The sequence below is a fragment of the Brachyistius frenatus genome, unplaced genomic scaffold, assembly GCF_029030835.1.
Source record: "Brachyistius frenatus isolate BFR_SWC_R1_liver_20210118 unplaced genomic scaffold, ASM2903083v1 Contig_246, whole genome shotgun sequence".
Classification (NCBI taxonomy): domain Eukaryota; kingdom Metazoa; phylum Chordata; class Actinopteri; family Embiotocidae; genus Brachyistius; species Brachyistius frenatus.
The window spans coordinates 160,001-182,179 of NW_027210845.1; the positions used below are offsets into that span (position 1 = coordinate 160,001).

The window sequence follows — 22,179 nt, forward strand, 5'->3', positions numbered from 1 at the left end:
CGTTTAAAATCTGAAGATGGTTGAGGCATTAAAGTGCAATTTAGCATTAGAAAGATGCACTTGATTTGAAAGTATAAAAGTATAATACAACAACATTTTTTTTCAGCTGGCAGTGCTGATGTTGGAAGGCTTTTCAAACAGGACAGTTTCAGTAGCTTCAGAGAATAATTCAGTCAACAGTCCAGAACATCCTTTTGTCTTGAATGGGTGGTGGAAAAATATCTGGCTAATAGAACAACCATGAAATCGACGACTGTTGTCCAACGCTTCAAATAGAAACTTTATAATTCAACATCATTGTTTTTACTGTTTGTCAACGGCTGTCAACAACTAAACATTTAGTTGGAACCACAGACTGGATATAAAAGAGTTCGTAGCTTCAGGTCTGTAAAATGGTTCTGATCCAGAAGTGTCTTCAGCTGCAATACCAGCGAGTGCCACTAGAGGTCAGCTCCAAAAAGCCTCCGGCTCCATAGACTCCCATTCAACTTCTCTCATCAAATCCAAAGTGAATCAAATGTGTCCATCAGTTATATCGGTGTTGTTAGCTAAAGTCACTCCTTCTTCTTAGTTTTCTGGAGGTCCATCTGAAAATAATCCCTCATTCATTAGAAAAGAAGATTCAAGAAGACCTGTTTTTGGGGGCGTGTCTGTTTGATTGACAGGCCTGTGGTACAGTCAGGTTACAGCTCCAGATCCACCTCTGGCTCCTCCCCCAGCTCATCCAAATATGGTCAATTCCTGCTCCAAACCGCTCTGTACTAGTAAGATGGTGACGGACAGAATCTGAACTGGAGACTTCATAACATTCACAAACCAACAGGGGATGTCACTGATGGTCGCTGCTTGGTTGAAACCAAGCTCTCGTGGAATGTAACGTATAACTGGTGATAAAGATAATTTCACTGCTTACACTTTCAGACATGAACCCGTTAATATATATCTGGTGGCAGTTTTTCATGTTGGGCTGAAGAGTGAAGAAGCAGCCTGGTAACTTTTACACAGTTATCACAACAGCCATCCTACAGCACCAGACCTGATAACATTTTCTTTATCACTTTCAGCATGGCACAAATCTGTATTCAATTACATCTAATGAGTGTAAAGGCTGCAGCAGCACAAGAGATAGATTAAAGGCGCAATATATGCCACTGTCTAAGACTACTGTATTAAAAGTATGTGTGGATCATTGTCGCCTGTGCACAAAATCACTTCAATAAATTACAATGAACTGACATTTGCTTGCAGTGCATAAAACCAATGTTTTCCCTTTGTTGTCTGACTGGGGGAAAAGAGGTTTTATAAACCCTCTTATAATAATAGTAATCTCACCAACAGTCTTACGATGTATTTTCAGTATTCATCTGTGCTCAAAGTAATTTAAAAAAAAAAGAAGAAAAGAATAGAAAAACATCCACAATAAAGTAAACAGGCTACAATGTCAAGTGTCCTCTTTCAGCCTCCTTCACAGACACGGAGATTTTAATCCAACCAGGAAATGTCTAATGTGTGTGTACCTGCTTGAGAAAGCACATATACAACAGAGGTTGTGTGCCAGACTGAGTGGCAGCAGGTTTGTGGATCTCTATGAATAGATGTGTGTTTGTGTGTTTGTTTACTTGGCAGCGGCGACCAGTCCCCAGACTCCCACTGTCTCCACTAACATCTGGCCTCTCACAGACATAGCCTGGAGAGACACACACACACACACACACACACACACACACACACACACACACACACACACACACACACACACACACACACACACACACACACACACACACACACACACACACACACACACACACACACACACACACACACACACACACACACACACACACACACACACACACACACACACACACACGCACGCACACACGCACGGAGACTTAGACTGACTCACCCACTCTATCTTACAAATGCCCACTCACTTATACACATACATTGTCACTCATTTAGTCGCACACACTGCAGGCTGATAAATCTCTTCAGTCATTGTGTTCCCATCTCTTCAGTTGATTGATTCATCAATTGTATTGAAGAGTTGTTTGGTCAAGTTGAGATCGCCCAATAAGTGCTATTATTAAATTGGTCAAATACATCCAGCCTGGCCCACAGCTGGCTGGTTCTTATTAGACAGACGTTTCAAGTTATTGTGTCTGCAGTGAGTGTTAGATATTGTGCAGAAGACTCATGGTGAGGTCAGAGCGCCTGAACGTGAGGATGAATTTTTCTGTTCAATATCATCGACTTCAGCTTGAGAACCTGCTCTTCCCTCTTTGGTGCAGCGCTGTATATGGACCCGGTTACTGAGCTAGAATGGCTGAGGTTAGCTTTTACTCTGTGTACCTGCAATAAGTGTGAATTAATGAATTCAATCAATCAGAATTCATTTGTGTAACTCTTTTTATACAATTAGAATGTGATATAAAACACAAAGTGCTCTACATTAAAAACAATTTAAAAAAACAATTAAAAAAACAACAACTCCCCCCATCCACGCGCAAAACAATTAATGACTAGTTTATAAATTAAAGACTCGATAAAACTGGAACAGAGAATTTCTGAAAACACTCTCTACCACCAGAGGCAGGATTAAAATACTAAAATAAAGTATTATACATTATACTAATTAGTGAAACCAACTAAATATATAAATTAATTTACAATTAGGTAAATACATAAACTGAATAAAATTAAAATAAAAGTTAAATAGAATACTAAACCAGGGTAAAATTATATATCAAGAGGTAAAACAGGAAAAATGTATAAACAGATAAATAAAAGGTAAATTAAATACTGAAATAGATACACCAAGGTCCGACAGGTCTGGACTGCAGGAGGCCAGTTTATCAGCGGACTCTTCTACTAGGGAACCATGCTGTTGGAATACGTGCAGAATGTGGTTGGATGTTGTTCTGCTGAAATAAACAAGACCTTCCCTGAAAGAGACGTTGTCTGGATGGCAGCATATGTTGCTCCAAAACCTGAATATATCATTCAGCATTAATGCTTCCTTCCAGATGTTCAAGCTACCCATGCCATGTGCACTAATGCATCCCTGTACCATCACAGATGCTGGCTTTAGAACTGAGCTGATAACAAGCTGGATGGTCCCTCTCCTCTTTAACCTGGAGGATGCAGCGTCCATGATTTCCAAACAGAATCTCAGATTGTGATCCATCAGACCTCAGGACAGTTGTCCACTTCACCTCAGTCCATCTTCAATGATCTCGGTCCAGAGAAGGCGGCGGTGTTTCTGGATCATGTTTCTATCTGGTTTCTTCTTTGGAGAGTTTTAACATCATTTGTGGACGCAGCGATGAACTGTGTTCACGGACGATGGTTTTCACAAGTGTTCCTGAGCCCATGCAGTGATTTCCACTCCAGAATAGTGTGTTTTTAATGCAGTGCTGCCTGAGGGCCCGAAGATCACCACCATCCAATATTGGTTTTCAGCCTCGTCCCTTGTGTTCAGAGATTTCTCCAGATTCTCTGAATCTTTTAATATTATGAACCATTACTGCTGAGACGCTGAGAGACTCTGCCTCTCTGAAATGATCTTTTTATACCCAATCATGTTACTGATCTGTTGCCAGGTAACCTAATTAGTTGAGATGTTCCACCAGGTGTTTTTTTTGTTTTTTTTTAATCTTCACACAACTTTTCCAGTCTTTTGTTGCCCCTGTCCAGAGTCTTTTTTTAAGTGTTGCTGACATCAAATTAGAAATGAGAATATATTTTACATTAAAACATTACATTTTCACAGTTCTAACATTTTCTTTGGTCTGTTTTTCAATGAAATATGGCTGTACATGATTTGATTATCATTGCATTTTGTTTTTATTTACATTCTACACATCCCGAGCTTTTTGGAAATGGGGTTGTATTTGCTGGGCCCGTTTTTGAAAATGATGACAATCTATTCCCTCAGTCATTGTAAACGAACAGAAGTGGGGGTTACAAAATACCCACTGTGAACACAACAGACCAATATGTTTCTATGGAGGATGAAACATAAGCAAGGCCACCCTAACTCGTCACTGCTGGAATAACAATCACAGCAACAGCAATGGGGAGAGAAAGAAAGATGCAACAAGATGATGAAAGAGACAGAGAGAATGCAAAGACATGTCATTATCACTGGAAGACACGTCATCCCTTCTTGCTGAAGGTCAAACTAGAACTTTTATACGCTGAGAAATAACTACACTTTGTCTAAGCCTGTCCCTGTGTTTGCACGAGGTGTTAAATGGTGCCAGTTAATTAAAAGAAAGTTGTTTGTTCATCGGTAACACAAAGACACAGCAACACATTACGAAGCAAACTGCCATTGATGAGGTAAATAAAAAATAATGAGATGGTTCCAGGTGGTGGATGTTTGATACTCAATCGGTACATTTCTGACAGGATGTCACTTTAGACAAGTAAGGTCACCAAGCCCGACATGGAAATAAGAACCATAAACGTTCAATCTGTATGCTGTGAAGCTTCCAGTCTGCTCTTACACATTAGGCGAGACCTACGGGGAGATCACAATCCTATATCATATTAATTTGTGTGGTTGTTTGTTTTTATTAACTAAAGACCCTCATCTGTAGCCTGGTGTTGAAGATATGGGTGTGGGTATGCATCATAGGGAATCATCAGCAGTCATTGAATCCTACTGGGTGCAGACTTTGGGTTAACTGTGAAAGGATTGGAGCAGCTTTAACTAATCAGTATGCGCTAAAACAAACTGCAACTACATTTAGAAATAAACGCTCGACTCCAACGTTCAACAGGCATTTAACAATGCTGTATGTTTAATAAAACAACAATAACAAAAATTATTCTCTAAGACGTTCTTGGAGATGCTTGTGTCACATTGCAGGTTTGCAGATGGCACCCCAGGTGGATGTAGGTATTGCACGATAGATGTGTGTCATTGCAGGTGCATTTTCTGGATGCTGGAGTTGTGTGTGACATTCCAGGTGTGTGTGTGTGTGTGTGTGTGTGTGTGTGTGTGTGTGTGTGTGTGTGTGTGTGTGTGTGTGTGTGTGTGTGTGTGTGTGTGTGTGTGTGTGTGTGTGTGTGTGTGTGTGTCAGAAGTGTATCTGCCACAGTGTACCTGTTTGAAGTGTGAGATCAATTGCATGTGTTTTTTTTATTGAGAACATCTATTGCAGTTTAAAGAGGTGATATTACAGTGGGGGAGTGTATCAGTTAAGTCATATAATATTTATAATTGTGTTTTTGAATGTGTGTGAATGTGCCATCATGTTTATCTGTCAGTTTGGTTTCAGGGATTTATACAGTGGTACAGTGGAGTATGGAGTATTTATACAGAATGTCTTTGTGGCCTCAGTTCTGGAGATATTGTGAGTGCTTGAGGTGTGCATTGCATCCGTATTGTGTGTGTGTGTGTGTGTGTGTGTGTGTGTGTGTGTGTGTGTGTGTGTGTGTGTGTGTGTGTGTGTGTGTGTGTGTGTGTGTGTGTATCACAGTTGTGGAGCCTTGCAGCTGTGTTGGTGTTGCAGGAGGCTCAAAGTATCATATGCACAATTTATTTTATTACGTTTGATCCCAGAGTTTAGGAGGTTACAGATAATGGTCAACCAATACACGCTTCTCTGATGTCATCAAGGGAGGAGGGAGTTTCTGACCCTCTCTGACTTCACAGATCACACACTGTAATTTATGAACCAGAAAGCAAGCGCATCGCTGGCAGAGTTCAATCCAAGACATGTATTTGTCTGATAAAAAGCCATCTGCTAAATCATGACAGTAACAGATGCTTTTAAGTATTTTGAATGTGCCCCAGCTTTGTCTCATGTCAGTCCTTACATTGAAACATGAACGTCTTCAGGTGTTTGAGACAGGACTGATGCTGTGACGCAGGACTCTTCTAGTTCTGTATTTCTGCTGTATCCAAGTAACCTTCTAGCCCTAAGTAGGGGTTTTATTAATATTACTGTGATACTTCACATGTCTGTTTTATTATTTTAGTCATTATACTCCAAAGTAGAGTTATATTAAAATTGCATCTGTATAACCCATACTTTTTAAATGAATTTAATGTGTTAAAAGTAATTAAATTTAAGTGACTAAAACAGTTGAATGTATTATTATGTCATTGTTTACTTCAGGTATTAATGACAAACATTATGTAATGTAATTCACACTTGACAGTTAGGCTGAGGCTTTCTGATATTCTTTAAATTGACCTGCTGTTCATTTTGTATTTTGGCTAACTATCAAGTCCCTCCAGGAAACTGCGATTTTGCGACAAAATGGGTTATTCAAATTAAAACCACTGTAAGTTTGCACTTATAATACATTCCTGCAATTTTCCCGCCTTAAAGGTGCACAGAATCGGTGCAATTGTCACAAAAATCACATAAAACTCCGCAAACTGTGTTATAATTAGATAATGAGATGCTGCAAAATATATATTTGATCACAACAGACACAAAGATCCTGAAGGGACTAACAAATGAGCATGCAGCTTGTTAAATCGAATAATGAGAAATTAAAAGCTTTGATTCTGGCTTTTATTTCATGAAGGACAAATGAGAGCAGAGAATTGGTTTTGAAGGGCCAATTGATGTTTTTAGGAAGGTTTTACTGCACTGCTGCTCTGGCTCTTTAAAGCATGTTGTCAGAGCAACTTTGCAACAATGTGCCATCCATCTATTTTAAAGACACTGACTGGACTAATAAATAGATTGGTTATATTTTTCCAGTTTTACTGCTGTAATGAGGAATAAGTGCATGACTCACTGTAACGCTTTTTATTGTTGCATTTGCAGTTGCTCTCTTCTATCTTTTTAGGAAATGCTGGAAAGTGTAAACAAAAAAAAAGAGAAATACTGTGAAAAAGTGGTTATTCTTGGCTGAAAAGTCTTATCAATGAAAAACAAATGTGTGGAGTGTAAGGGAAGATACTTTGTAAATACTACCCTCCAATCTGAAAAGCTGAGTGTAACTGATCAAAACATGACAATGAGACAAAAGAGGAGACTTATTTTAGCTATTATTTATTATATGTCAATATTTGAATGAAGAGATGAACATTAAAACGGTGGCATCATTAGACTGTAACCTTCTTCAAAGTAAAAAGTACAAGAAACAGAAAGCTTTTTGTTTTCACTATTTGTCGCTCTTCAGGAGACTTTCACTCCTCTCAACTGGTAGATTCACTCTCCTCTCGACCAAGCTACCTGTTTTCTCGGGTTTGCTTTCTCCCAAAGGAAAGTTTCAGCTCCTGCCATCAATGTTCAACTGGACTAAACATGGAACCATTCCTCTGTGCTGTCGGTGCTTGTTGGGTTATCATCCCATCTAAGGAGCCGTAACCTGTGACGGCCTGATTGACACGGTTTCCTTCCAACGGTTGATGCTGACGTGACCTCTAATCTGAGGTGCTTTTAATTTGTTCTTTCTGAGACTGATATCTCGAACGAACTGCAACAGAGTGAACTCTCGGTCTGTCTTTCCTGAGGCGACTTCATGACAGCCAGTTTCAGCGTTTCATGTCTTTTGTAACTGCACTTGAAGAAACTTTCAAAGTTATTGACAGTTCCTGCATTAATTGACCTTCATGTCTTAAAGTAAGGCTGGAATTACATTTGTCTTTACTTCAGCCGTAATACGGATTACGATAGTATTTGAATAGGACTGTTTGTTTTATACCAACACTTCCCCGGCAGAATACGATCCATGGTCTCAAACCAATTAAGACAAAATTCCACGAATCAACTTTTAACAAGGCAACGGGTGCGAATAGTAATCAAAGCTGGTGAACAAGGTGTTTGAAATATGCAACATTTTTGGGTTTGTTGAATCATTTTTTGGGGTTACTGCATGCAGTAATTCCATGTGTTATAGTTGTTGATATCTTCATTTTAATTTTTGTTTTTATAGTAGAAAAATTATTAAAAAGAAAATCCTCGAATGAGTCGATGTGTGGAAACTTTTCAGTAGTATACATGCTAGTAATGCTGATCAAAAAGAAAACACTTTCAGTTTTTCTTAAAGTTGTACTCATGCTACTGATATAGAATTTTTTGTTATCCTGGTTTCTGAGGTAAACTTTCACATATCTTTATTCTATAAGAATAAGAAAACAGAACCTCTTTTAGTAACCAGTAGTTTCAACATCCTATTTCACCTTAACCATCAGCTTTCGGCTTTTGTTATTAACACCAGAAGAAACAATAATGGGGTTAGCACTTGGGCAGAGGTCAGTGAGAGCAGGGATGAGCTCAAGCAGATCTGGGATTTAGCCACCACAAAGATTGTAGGTCAAATCCACGGGGCGACTCACAAATTATCGGCTCTAATTATATTCTTCCAGGAGAACAGCGGTTCTCTTCAGCAGCACTCTGGGCAGGTTGGAGTGAGGGTAAATGGCAGAAAACACAATTAGCGTCATCTCCGCTGACCCAATGTCACACCATCAGCATTCACACAGTGCAATGTTACCAATGGATGTTTCCATGAGGATTTAAGAAACACTAACTGCCTAACTACACACGGAGGTATAGGGATAAGAAAGAAAAGAAGGACTCATTTAAAGCAGAGATGTTTAACAATGGAGGAGATCTCAAAGATAATAATGCTGAAGTGAGTTAACAATGCTGTTCGTCTAAGACTGTCCAGTATTAGTATAATGTGGTGGAGCTCTTCTCTGTTTAGTGCCTACATTCATACAAACTACTGATATTGGTTAAAATAATGTAGAGTTAGTCTCATACAAGGAATGCAATTCTGGTGTATGTTTGGAAAAAATATATGGAAAGATTACTACAAAATTAACTTGGCTAATAAAAAACTAAAATAATGTATGATTTTTGCTGTGTGTGTATCTATTAATTATTATGTATTACAATTGCTTTTTTTTAACTTCATAAATGTTGTAGCTGTTGCTTCATTTGGCCTCTTCAAGAGTCCATACACAGCATGACACCAAAGTGTACAGATGGAAGGGGAGAGAAAGGCCTGGACATATAGAGACTGCTCGGCCGGGACTCAGGGTGTTGGTGTGTTTGTAATGAGTAAAGGTATTAGAGCATGTCAGCACAGAGAACACTTGGATAAATATTGAATGGATAGCACAACTCTTAGCGCTGCTGAACTGTGCTGCGTCGCACAGAGGTGTTTTAATATTTAGTTCACCCTCAAAACAAAAATAGGGCCGAGTCATCCTTCTCTTAAGGACCTTTCTCACTTTGTCCCACAGCTCTCCTTTATTGCTGATTCACTTTTCTCTGAAACTTACTTTGGACTACAACAGGATATCTGTATTCATTACGGTTACAGCGGAGTGACACTGGAAGCGGCACAGATGAATATCTTGTAGTAACTATCTTGTAATTCTCTTGGACTTGTGCATGTGAGGATGGTGCTTCACAGCTATGCATTGGAAAGGGTGCAATCAATTTAGTTGAGTTTTTGTTGTATTTTCTCACTTGCTACATCAAGTCACATGCAAATACGTCGTCACCTGGAACCACTATTATTTTACTGGGATTAAAGACACATACCTTGAATTGGCCATAAACATCGGCACACATGTGGAGAGGATATTCAAAGCATCACATGCTAACAGGAGCTCACGTGCCTCCAACAAAAACATGTTCTCTCAGGCACACACACACACACACACACACACACACACACACACACACACACACACACACACACACACACACACACACACACACACACACACACACACACACACACACACACACACACTTCCTGTCTCTCACACACAAACATGTTTCTTTACTTGAACCCGTGGATATTTTGTCTTTTTTACATTTCTGCCTGAACAAAAATCAATTTCCAAATTCAGTGAGTAATAACTCCACTACTGTAAGGCCAAAATGAACAACCTTGGGCTCTACAAGGCACACTTGGGACGATTGTGAAATCCCATGAACCTCTCTTGTTTCCATCACCAGGCCAGACTGTGATTAAAAAGAGAAAAAAAAATTCACTTCCACTTAAACAAATTTTTTGTTTGAGAGTGAAGTGCAGCCTTATATCAACAAGACGGTAAACACTGATGCTATTGAACCCGTTTTGAAACTATTGAACCAACATTTTTATTTACCCATTTTATTCATAGTAATATCAGGCAGCATTTCTATTGTAGCCATTCAGAGATCCCATATTTTCTTTCTGCCACCTAAAAGATGATCTGACTAATAAACTTCCACTATGCCTGCACATAAAAGACAACATAAGGCTTTTACCTCCGAATGATGTGTTACATATTTCTTGCTGCATAATAGACAAAGAAATGAGCAACATCCTGGAAAAAAAACCGTTTCACTCTTACTAGTGAAATAGAGACAACAGAAATGTTTATTTCTGATGTTCTGCTCAGTTTTAGCAGTTATGGTGGTCATATCGTGGATTGCTTGGCGTGGTTAGAAAGACAACACTTTGATACTGATCATACTGCTATAGAATGAAATGAGACTGAAAACGTTGATAATTTAGGACACTGAAATTCAAACTGTTTGTACTCAGACATGCTTAAGACACTTATTTTGTTTACATATTTTCAATCATAAACTTCCAACCTTTCCAAATATGCTTAGGACCATCCCAAAGACTAGCCACAGATCAGATACAGCCCCATCCTGGTCGGCCTTAGCTCGGCCTTAAGTGGTTAGAAATATCTAGTTAGATTGAATATTATTTGTCTTGCTTTTAATACTTTTGTCAATAAATGGTTTTGAATATACATGCTGGTCAAGTTCATGCTGTTAAAATTTACTATTCAGAACTCCACAGACCTTCAACCTTTGCTGCCTGTTGATATGATAACATTGGTTGTGGTTATTCATATAAATGTTTATCAGAGTTCCTTAGTATATTTTATAAGACTGATTATTTGACTAGTTTTCAGACTGATCTCTGATTCTGACCACTATGATAGACACGACACTCTATGTGGCGCCTCCATGTGTTTAACTTAATGTCTCATCTGTTGAAGAGTTGATTCAGTTAGTGAAGGTTTAAAAAGTCATGCTCACTTACATTTTTCCAGCTACAGATGGCTGCATCCCACTAGGAATGGGTATTTCAAGCAAAAATACTATTGAAAATGTGCACAAAACAATTGGTTTATTAACCAAATATTCTCCCCTCCCCCATCCCATCCTCCGCTGGCCACGCACACTGACACGCACACTGCCACGCACACTCACACGCATGCTCACACACACACACGCATGCACATGCACGCACGTGCACGCACACGCACACACACACACTAATAATTAAGTAGAGACTCACTTGCGTTATAAACTCGGGCAGACAAATACCATCCAACTTCTAAAACTTGGAGCTGATGAGGTTGCCTTCAGTTTCATCTTTGAGCCGTTGTTGGTGCCGCACATCAAATATCACACTCACTACGTCTGGCCGTCGATTATTGATCAGTGGGTGGGCTGTCTGCTCCGTGTTTCACTCCAGTGATGGTGCTTATCTGTGATGGATTTGTACGCTAACTTTACCTGCAGAGTTTGACTGCACCTCATCTTCGTTTATGTTATGTTTTGGAGGAGTTCCACTCAGAACTTTCTGACGGCTGTAGTTGTCTTTGCGTGTTTGTGCTGTTCACAGCTGGACATCTAATGTCTTACCTGCAAAGCTGTGGAGACTTAACAACATTCTCTTCTTCTCCTCATGTTGCTTAATGGCGGCTGACGGAAAGCTTTAAGGTGCATTACGCCACCTTCTGACTGGAGTAACTCATTACAACCAGGCGCTAAAGGAAACAAGGACAATAGTCGCACACAGATTTTTTTTTTTAGATTATAACGACTAATCGAAAATCATATCCCAGAGGACGTCCTGCTTTTGTGTATTCTGGTTTGGTGTCATGGTAATGGAGCAGAGCCGTGATTAACTCCACCTGTGCTCTTCCTTCTTTGACAAGTCAAATGCGTGACGTGAAAAAGGTCTGTGTGACGCAGACCACGGCCCCGTCTCTGCTTCAGGTTCCCCTTTGTGGTCAGGACGAGTGACGATAGACATGTCCTCAGGGACTTTTTCCTTAAAATACCCCTCGACCTTGGCAGTGCGGCCTGCTGTCCTGGCAGACACCAGCCTCTCTGCTATTGTGTCTGCAGGAAATGTCTCACCATTAGTGGTACAACTCTTTGGCATAGGGACTTCTTGTAGCCTCTACAGGATTATTGAATAAAATCATAACATTTTAGCAAAATTTGCATACGAGTGGTGGCCATTAATGTTTTTTTTTCCAAAGTCCAAGTTGTTCTTTTGCAGCACGTTTCCTTTTTAAATGACACATTGTTGCCAGTGACATCATAGTGTCATTTGTCTTTTGTTTTTCTCTCTGCTTCAATGTTTCCAAAATTCAAAGAACTGGGCTGGTGCCATTTATAAGATGTTAAAAGTGGCCACTTTGTCTCCCAGATTTAATCCCTGCTGCACCATACAGTTGAGGGGAAGATGACGAAAGCATGCAAACGAAAACAATTTTTCAACGCCATCGAATTAATTATATTATAGTAGGTTCAAGATGAAAAACTGTGAATTGGACCGGGGATTTGGTACAATGTAGATTATTAGTAGAAATACCAAACGAGTGCTCCTCATGACTCATTCAACAAGCACTGTTTGCTTGATCAAACCCACAATGCACCTGACACTTTGCAACCATATAAAGGGCCCTATTTATATCCGCCTAGGCTAGCACAGGTGAGTTGGCCTCGGCCACAACCACAACAATGTTGTGTTGTTAATAAATAAAGTGATGTTGTGGTGTTAATAAATAAACTTGTGTTAATAAATAATCTGATGCTGTGGTGTTAATAAATAAACTGCATCGGGATCTTTGAGTGTGAATAGTTTACTTTCCAATCACGAATTAAATGAACTAAATTGCTGTGTGTAAACCGCTTTAACCTTCTGTGTGTAGATGACAGAGTCACTGAAGAATTGTTGCTTCTTTATGTATAATTTGATTTCAAATAATTTGTAGTTAACACGAGTTGCCTTTTACATTATATACCTGAGATTGCCTGATTCACGTCCAATTTAACACACAAGTCAGCCAAACATTTTTCTGTGATCAACTCTATATGAAGGTTGTATATAAAATTTAAAAAATACAAAAATCTTGTTTTAATTATTTTTTGTAAGTGGGAATAAATACGTTAAAAAAAAAAAAAAATAAAAATAAAAAATAGTCTGTTCACGTATGCCTGCTAACTGAAGCCATGAATATAACATTGCGCTGGCTGCACTGCACTTACACCTGTTTTGAAATTACATGACACAGACACATCTGAACCAACACATGGTGTGCCATTCCACCAATGTCAGTGCACCTGGTTTCACTCTGATCCACAGAAATTATAACTTGGTCAATGATTTGACTGCTGGCATTAACCCTGCACCTAACAACTTTTAACAGGAAAGTTACAGAAACTATAACCTAACATTCACGTTTAATAATGTTACTTTACCATAAATATGTTTGGAGATTGTTTCTCGCTTTTTTACAAAAATGTTCCTGGTATTGTAGACGTTTGGTCCATATATCTCCGCATCTGTTACTCCTAAGACGTGTTCATAAAATAACATCAGCCTACTGACAGGGATACTGATGAGTGAACAAGAGATTAATTTATTAATTTGTACATTTTTCACATCATTCGTGATGACTCTTTAATGCTGTAACACTCCAGCATGATACTCGTGGAAACAAAATGTGACTCACACCAGTGTGACACATGATCTGAGAGCCTGTGTGTCTGTGGCGGTTGTGCATGAGGAATGATTAGAGTAGCTCAATGATGATTATGTCAGACACAGTTCAAGGGGTAACAGTTGGTGACAGGAAAATTGTGCCATATCTTCCACTCTGATGTGCCACAGCCCTGATGAGAGGCAGGGTTCAAATATTCTGAAATAACCAGACTGGATTAGATAACCATTTCATTTTTAATTACAATCTCAAGTGGGCATGCGAGTCCAGAGTTGGTCATTGGAGTGTGCGATGTGTAGTTGTAAAGCTCTGCTCACTCAGCATGTGAAGGAGCAGGTTCGGGAACAAAAAAAGGTTTCATAGAAGGGAAGTAAGATATTTTGTAAAGCTCTAACACAACCTGGTGAATACATGTACTGTATGTCTGCTCGACATGTCCTTTAACTGTGCATCCAATAAAGCCCAAATACAATGTTTTTTACAGTCCACCTGTGGTGACACTTCTGACTGGTCTCACTTTTCAGACCTGGAAGCTACTTCCACTTGTATATACAGTCTATGGATGTTGAAAAAGTTGATTGATAACTCTATTACACTTTTATGTTGTCCAAAAAAAGGTATTCCGAGTCTAAACTTTTGTGCAGGTAGATTTTAATATTCAGTATTCCAAACCTTCAACAGTTGTTCCAGAAGATTTTACGACACTTTTTATCAGTGACGTATTGGCCGCGAGTTGATAAGCCGCCGGGGTCGTTCCTCTTCATAGCTACATACAACTGTGTATGGTCCGCAGATCAATGAAATAATCCTTATTTTTCTATAATGTCGGGCCCAGTTGAGGTTTATGAACTAAACTGGATCAGAGAAATTCCACTTCAATGGATGAAGTGGATGATGGTTTCCCTCATGACACGACGCATGAGGGAAACCATCTGCTCTCCACATGTGTGTGCAACCTCTGACCTTTGAAATTGTGTGGGCACTGAAGGTATGCACTGACTTGAACACATGGATTTTTGTTATCATTTTAATTTCAAACAGAGGAGCCACAGAACAAAATGTTTCCTGAATGAAACATCTCTAAAATGTGTTAACCCTTAGAAGCCGATGAGCACAAAGTAAGATTAAATTCACTCCTCTTGTTCTCAGTTGAACAGCACAGCGAGTCTTCACAGAGAGATGTGGCAGATTCTATTGAAACTGCACGATTTGAGCTTTCCTGAAATGTCAGTGTCTTTACGTCAAAGCTGTGTTAGCTAGTCGTCTTTTGAAATCACAGCTGACATCTGTACTGTCTCCAACGTAAGGCTGACTGTATAAAAAAGACAACGTATTAGTGTGCCTACACTACAGCGGAGTTATTATCACATCACAGGGCCGTATGTCCTGAGTGTGAGTCCCTGTTTGGGCCCCTGGACACCCGCAGTCATTCATGATGTTTATTTCATTCAGGCACTAAACACATTTTTCTTTTTAATGGCTGAGTCATACAGTGTCGCACAAACATGGTTCAGATCACCAGATTCCAGACAATCTCCTCTACACAACGATAAACAGATATCTCTTCTGGCAATATTTTATGGTGGGATACATGTGAAAACATAACAATTTTAGACAACAACAACAACTTTTCCTTGAAGTAAAGGCTAATATAAAACATCTCTACATATCATCGAATTAAATGATGACAGGTTTTTAATAGTCCCGACTGTCCTGGAAAAAAAACAAGATACAGCATGAATGTTTAGTCCCAACAATGAACATGATATTATCTTAAAAATAAAGGTTGTGAAATTACCCTGAAAATAGCCTGGTGTTCAAAATGTTAACAGCAGCCAAGTAAAACATGCATCGTGCTAATGTACACATAACTTATTGTATTGTATTTTAGGCTTCTGCTAAATGTCATTGAGTTGTACCATCCCACATCAATATGTTCGACTTCTAAACATGTCATTTAAATTTGATTTGAAATACACAGTTTAGCGTTAAACGTTGTTTATGGTGACATCATGCCTCACTGCGCCACAGAAGTCACACATGTAAACAGTGACTATTATACATTCATTTCAAGGCGTTGTCCGTGGCAGTAATACCAGGCCAATGGAGAGTCCACAGCTCGTTCTATCAGCTCACACAGACCTGCGTTCAGCAGCAGCTCCAGGTCAGCCGGCTCACCGGCCCTCTGCAGGCCGACTGACTGCTACATCTACTGAACCTAAAGAGTTTTCGTGTCAGCGCTTTAGGAAGAGGTCAACAGTGTTTTTGCTTAAATTGATTCATTGATTTGTATTTCTTCACCCACTGTAGTGATGGGAAACCTGACCAGGAGTCTGTCCCTGATGTTACTGCAGATGTCCTCTATTGATCCCTCACTCTGGAAATTAGCAAAGCCTCAGATAATCATGATCAAAACAGACAATACAAGTTAATATGATCAGCTGGTAAAATAAAGGAAGTGAATTGTTCACGGTATACTGCAGGTACAAAGGAACTCTTTATTTTTTACAGTTGCATTTACAGCAGTGACTGTATTCAAAAGTGTTTGTAAAACTGAGGCCGATGTTTATAATTAAGATGTGATAATATAGGCTTCAAGAGTTTGGACATTTTTGTTGTGCCTGCATTTTATTTTCGTGTTGAGATGGTTAATAGGTTCAAGATATTAAAAATGTCTAAATTCAGAATTACATTTTCTTGTCAAATATACTTTAGTTTTACCACTTTAGCCCTCAAAATAATTATTCTGTTTTATGAATGTGGAGCACCATAAAGTTCAACTATTTTTGCGTTGCCTCACAATAACTTCTGCTTTACTTTGCAGTAATGTTTGCGTTTCTTCTGACCCATAAGAGAAGGGCTGACCAGTATTATGATCCCATCACGTGTCATGTAGGAGACCGCCGCTGGTTGTGACTGCAGTGGAGTCTGTGCACCCTCAGCTGTGTCTGTCAGGCTCACGTCTACAGCATTGCTTGATGAAATGATAACTGGAGGAGCTGGTTCATCAGCCCTCTGACTGACTGCTGCTGAGGCTGATGGAGTTAGGCTGCACCTCCCATCATGGCTGCAGCCTTTGGATGACACAGCTGTCACTGTGATTCTTGTATCCATGGCTCTGCTTTGCTTGTTATGAGTCTGCCTGTGACATACTCATTTGTAATGCATGCGGCACTGACTACATGCAGCGGTTCCGTGGTGGTACCGACTGAATGTTGTACTGAAACTGAACTCCTGTACTGTGTTGGTACCACGCTGGTCAGAGAAGCGCCGCAGGAATGAAATCTAGATAATGATCTATCATCTAACCCTCCAAACAAAGTGTTTTCAGACTGAACGGTGTGGGAGAACAATGCTTCTCAGACTGAAGGAACATAACATTAAGAACTTTTTTCAAGAATATTTATGCGATCTGCAGTTTTAATAGAGCTATTTCTGGTTCAAACAGATTGAATGAAATCTTGTTTGTGAGCATTAACAGCTGATTCTCTGAGATGCACTTTTATTGTCATCATACTGTATTTACATCATTTTAATAATCAACTTCCTGGGACCTACAAACTCATTAAAAACTAACTTCGGAGCATTGTGGCTAGTGTTGATGTAACGAGAGATGTTAGTTTAAGATTTAAAGCCCTAACCCTTCTGGCTTTATTCTGAAGGGCCACTGCCACTAGGGGGCGCTCCTAAAGGAGGGTAGGGCTACGGGATGTCTCACCTCATCTCCCCTTCCCTCGCATGGCTCCTCTTGTTTTATTTCTTTAGGAGGAAGTTTCTTTCTTGTTCTTTTCCAGAATAAGAACAGAACATTTCTGTTCAGATTGAAATACCCTTGAGGTCACAGATCAAGGTCATCCAGAAGTTCAACAGGAGCTTTGTTATACTTTCATAGCCTTCTTTTTTTTTTAATTAGTCCTCTTCATAATTAATTGTTGGCAGGATGCGAGTCTGTTTTTTTTATTGCGCTGTTTGTAACATCCGAATCAGATGATTTTTCTTTATTTGATTTTATTCATCATCTCGCCTCCAAAAGTCACGTAAGTAAAAAGTCTCCCTCTCATGTTTCTTTAAGAGCAGGCTGGGGGGGGGGGGGGGGTACGTGCCTGTGGAGTTCCCTGTCGGGCCGCTAGGCGCGTCTCTGCTCCATGGAAGCTTCCGAGAGAGAGTTGGAGCAGAGGAGGAGGAGGAGGAGGAAGGGAGGGGGGTAGAGGAAGAGGCAGAGAGAGAGAGAGAGAGAGAGAGAGGACGCTGTTTTATCAGCCAAGTGCAGCCTGAATCGTGAGGAGCGGACGATGGGGGGAGAAAAATCCCACTCGTGTTTCTTTTTCTCCACCATCCGCGTCATTAACATGTAGACTGGTAACCCGCAGCGGCACCGTGTCATCTGTCAGAGGAGAACATCTTTCTTATCAGAGTTTGTATTAGAAAACATTCTGGATTAACGGCGCACTTGTTCTGGACTGGAAGGCTCTCCTTCATTTGTTTCCGCGCTTGTGTAGATGTTGGACCGTATTTAACCCTAGTTTCTTCCCTCTGGAGTGAAAAGTGCGCCAGTCTTATTTCCCAGGCTGATTTCCAACGCTTGAGCGTCGGGATTTTATTTTCTGGGGGGGGGGTGGGGGCTCTACGTGGCTTTTGGAAGGAATGGACCTTATCCTAACGGGACGTAACGTACACAGGAATATTTCCTGAGGAGGGAACTCGCAGCGGATGGGATCCGTCTCTCACGGTAAATAAACGATCACACTTCATTCTGTCAGCTTCATGTGGGAACATGTTTCTTGTTCTGTGGGCTTTGACCGGTGAAATCAGGCAACTGTGATTCAGCGGGCTGACGCTTGAGTTGATGGTTTTCACGACAGAATCCTCCAGAGGAGCTGAAGCAGGACAAGTTCTCTGTTTTACACCTTGATGAGGTGGTTTGTGATCAGTGGAAGAGGTTAGTGATGAGAGCGTCCCGTGCCCAGCAGAAAGCAGCATCTCTTGTGTCTGCCACTTTTCACTCTCTCTCACTCCGTCTCCAGCGCACCGGGCGCACAGAGCTGCGCACTGGAGCCGAGCGAGCTGCGCCAAACAGCCGGGTTCAAAACACAAGAGGCTTCAAAAGGCTCTTTGGTCAAACTGTTGTCAGACACATGATCATTTTGTAGAACTGGACGAAGTATTCACGATTCAGCGTCCGTCCGTCTGTCCGTTACCACCTGCAGACTGCGCGCGTGGAGAGCTTCTGTCACTGCACAGCGGGATCTTCTGATAGAGGGAATATTCACCATTTTAATTTAAAGTCATTCTGATTCAGGAGATTATGGATATTGACGCTGGTTAATTACATTTATTAAAATACTCGTATTAAATTAACGGAAACCTCCTCTCAGGCTGATTGCTGTGGGTAAGGATGGAGGGAGGTTTAGACCAACTGTGTGTGTGTGTGTGTGTGTGTGTGTGTGTGTGTGTGTGTGTGTGTGTGTGTGTGTGTGTGTGTGTGTGTGTGTGTGTGTGTGTGTGAGAGAGAGAGAGAGAGAGAGAGTGTGTGTGTGTGAGAGAGAGAGAGAGAGTGTGTGTGTGTGTGTGTGTGTGTGTGTGTGTGTGTGTGTGTGTGTGTGTGTGTGTGTGTGTGTGTGTGTGTGTGTGTGTGTGTGTGTGTGTTGAATGGAGTCTCTCTCCATCCTCTCCCCGATCCAGGAGGAGGAGGAGGAGGAAAGTTGCGCCCGTCGGCTGCTGCGGGGGCACCATCACCCTATAAAACTGGATGAATGCGGTATTTGTGTGTGTGTGTGTGTGTGTGTGTGTGTGTGTGTGTGTGTGTGTGTGTGTGTGTACGCCTCAGCGACTTGTCACACAAAATAATGCAGTAAAGTGAAGGTTTGCATGCTTGGACGTGGTCTTTAATGACATCACACTTCCTCCCAGTTTAGATGAGGTGAGAAGAGAAGAGGCCCAGTCACACATGTTAGTCACTGCTGGAGATACAGTATACAACAGCCACCTTGTAGATGATCCTCATCATAGATATACACACATGGTGATCTCCTTTGGAAGTGATGCAGGAAGTCCTCATAACCCCCCTCTCTCAGGATGAATTGTTGCACCAGAAGGTCTCACGTTGGAGTTGGTACATGATGCTTCAGTACAGGAAGCGTCTCATCTGAAGAGCTTCATATCAACTCAACAGGATTATTTTTAGGCGCTAACATGTTTAATTGATGTAATAACGAGGATCAGATAAAGGGTAGAAGGTCACTTGACAGGGATGCTGTTCCAGGCAGATGATGATCATGATGATGATGACCTTTTTAATGAAGTTCCCTGTTTCCCCCTCTCTTCTTTAATTCTCACTGTTAATATGTTAACAGTATGAAGTATATGAAGAAATTTCCCCTCGGGGATTAATAAATATAAAATAATAAATAAATAAAATAAATAAATAAATAAATGTTCAGTGTGTGTGTGTGCGTGTGTGTGGTGCGTGTGTTGGGTGGGGGTGGTGCGTGGGCGGAGGGGGGCGGGGGGGGGGGGGACTGTCAGTTCACACCACTGTGTCCCAGAGGCTCTGATCTACATAACTGAGCCCTCAAAGAAAACATAGACTCACCGCTCATCATCGTCTCCTCTCTTTTCTCCCATCACGTGCTGCTCCTCATCTTCATCTTCCTCTTCCTCCTCTCCTCTCGCCTCATCTGTCATTTTTGTGCATAGGAGGGAGTCGGTTTGTAAATTATGGATTCCTTGTTGACTCATGCCGTGGTCCTTTTATTTCTGGAGAAAGTGGCCCCTCCACTCTGTGGTTACCTGTTTCTGTTCAGAGGGGCTGTGTACACAAATAGATATCCATAGATATATATATATATATGTAGACAGACAGACAGATAGGTGAAGCAGGCCTGAGAAGCGGCAGCTATGGTTTGAATTGTTTTTGTGTCATGGTAGTAAATCCTCCTACCAGTTCATGTTGTGTTCTCAACCCCAGTGAGGACTGTTTGGTTTGGTTTTAAAAAGCCAAAATTTCCCATTGAGACAAGTCACTAACTACAACATGCTGTTATGAAGTCATGTATATCAGTACTGATACCTAACAGTGAATAAAATGAGTATCAGGGAGTATCAGGGAGTATCAGGGAGTATCTGAATATCAGGGAGTATCAGGGACTATCAGGGAGTATTAGGGAGTATCAGGGGATATCAGGGAGTATCAGGGAATATCAGGGAGTATCAGGGGATATCAGGGAGTATCAGGGACTATCAGGGAGTATCAGTGAGTATCAGGGAGTATCGGAGAATATCAGGGAATTTTAGGGAATATTAGGGAGTATCAGGTAGTATCGGAGAATATCAGAGAATATCAGGGAGTATCGGAGAATATCAGAGAATATCAGGGAGTATCGGAGAATATCAGGGGATTTTAGAGAATATTAGGGAGTATCAGGGAATTTTAAAAAAAATGGTCTTTTCAAGACAGGGCCAAGTCCTGAAATATCAGGGAATTTAGTTTGCATGTTTAAATGTTAGTTGTCTGTGTGTGTGTTTGGTAACATTAGTGCTCACTGACACAAATTAAAATGTAGTTTATGAGGCTGTGAGCTAATTACCATTATTGTTAGATACATTATTTCCGTCTGAAACCAGAATTTAGAGATGGATTTAATTTATTTTAATATCAAACAGATGAACATGTGTCAGCCTGTTTTTAACCTGTGCAGCACAACAGCAGCATGTTTTTCTGTTCATTATATCTCATGGAGATTCAGCTCTTTAGTCACTGACAGTCAAGAGCATTTGATATTTGACTTAAAATAGGAACTCTGCAACAAATTTATCACAATACATTTTTTCTCACCAGAAAACGACATCGTTTGGCGTGTCTGAAAAGTGTTTGCTTACATTTAGTATCAGGTTCATGACAGTGCACTTCTAATAACCTTCATCACAATGGATCGACCGGAAGTTAGTGTTGGTTCCTTTGAACATTTAGTTGTGTTTGTTAGTGGTGATGTGATGTGTTTAAAGGGATCCTACAGATTTTTGTTCAGGTATTCTGACTCGTCCAGCGGACCTGTGTGTGTCTGTGTGGTATTTCATTGCACTGTATTGTAGTTATTGTTAAGCCAGCAGCTCAGTCCAGATATATCGGCCAAATAATTACTAGAAGGTTGCTGGTTTTATCTGTGATGGTGTATTTTTTGTGTCGTTGAGTCGGTGGTTCAGAAACACTGCTGAATGTACCATAATTTAAGATCTAATTAAAGTGGAATCATGGCAATGAGGAAACAATTACAATATTTTAGATATGCATCTTTCTTTCCTGAGACAGCAGAAAATAAATGAGCTATTGACAGCGATACAGAGGAGACTGTGTTTTCACCCAGCTAATCTGTTTTTAATTTAACTAGAAAGTGCTTCAGTTGACCACTTCGTTTCTTCACACACACACACACACA

General features: G+C 40.4%; 1 protein-coding gene across 3 annotated transcripts in view; it reads left to right on the top strand.

Annotated features, from left to right (window-relative positions):
• The first annotated feature begins 18,379 nt into the window (after window positions 1–18,379).
• Window positions 18,380–22,179, top strand: part of nlgn1 (neuroligin 1) — a 315,312-nt gene continuing 311,512 nt past the window's right edge. For all 3 annotated transcript variants that reach the window (XM_069720684.1, XM_069720685.1, XM_069720686.1), the window contains exon 1: window positions 18,380–18,473. The gene's annotated coding sequence lies outside the window, so the exon portion shown is untranslated. The remainder of the gene's footprint in view (window positions 18,474–22,179) is intronic.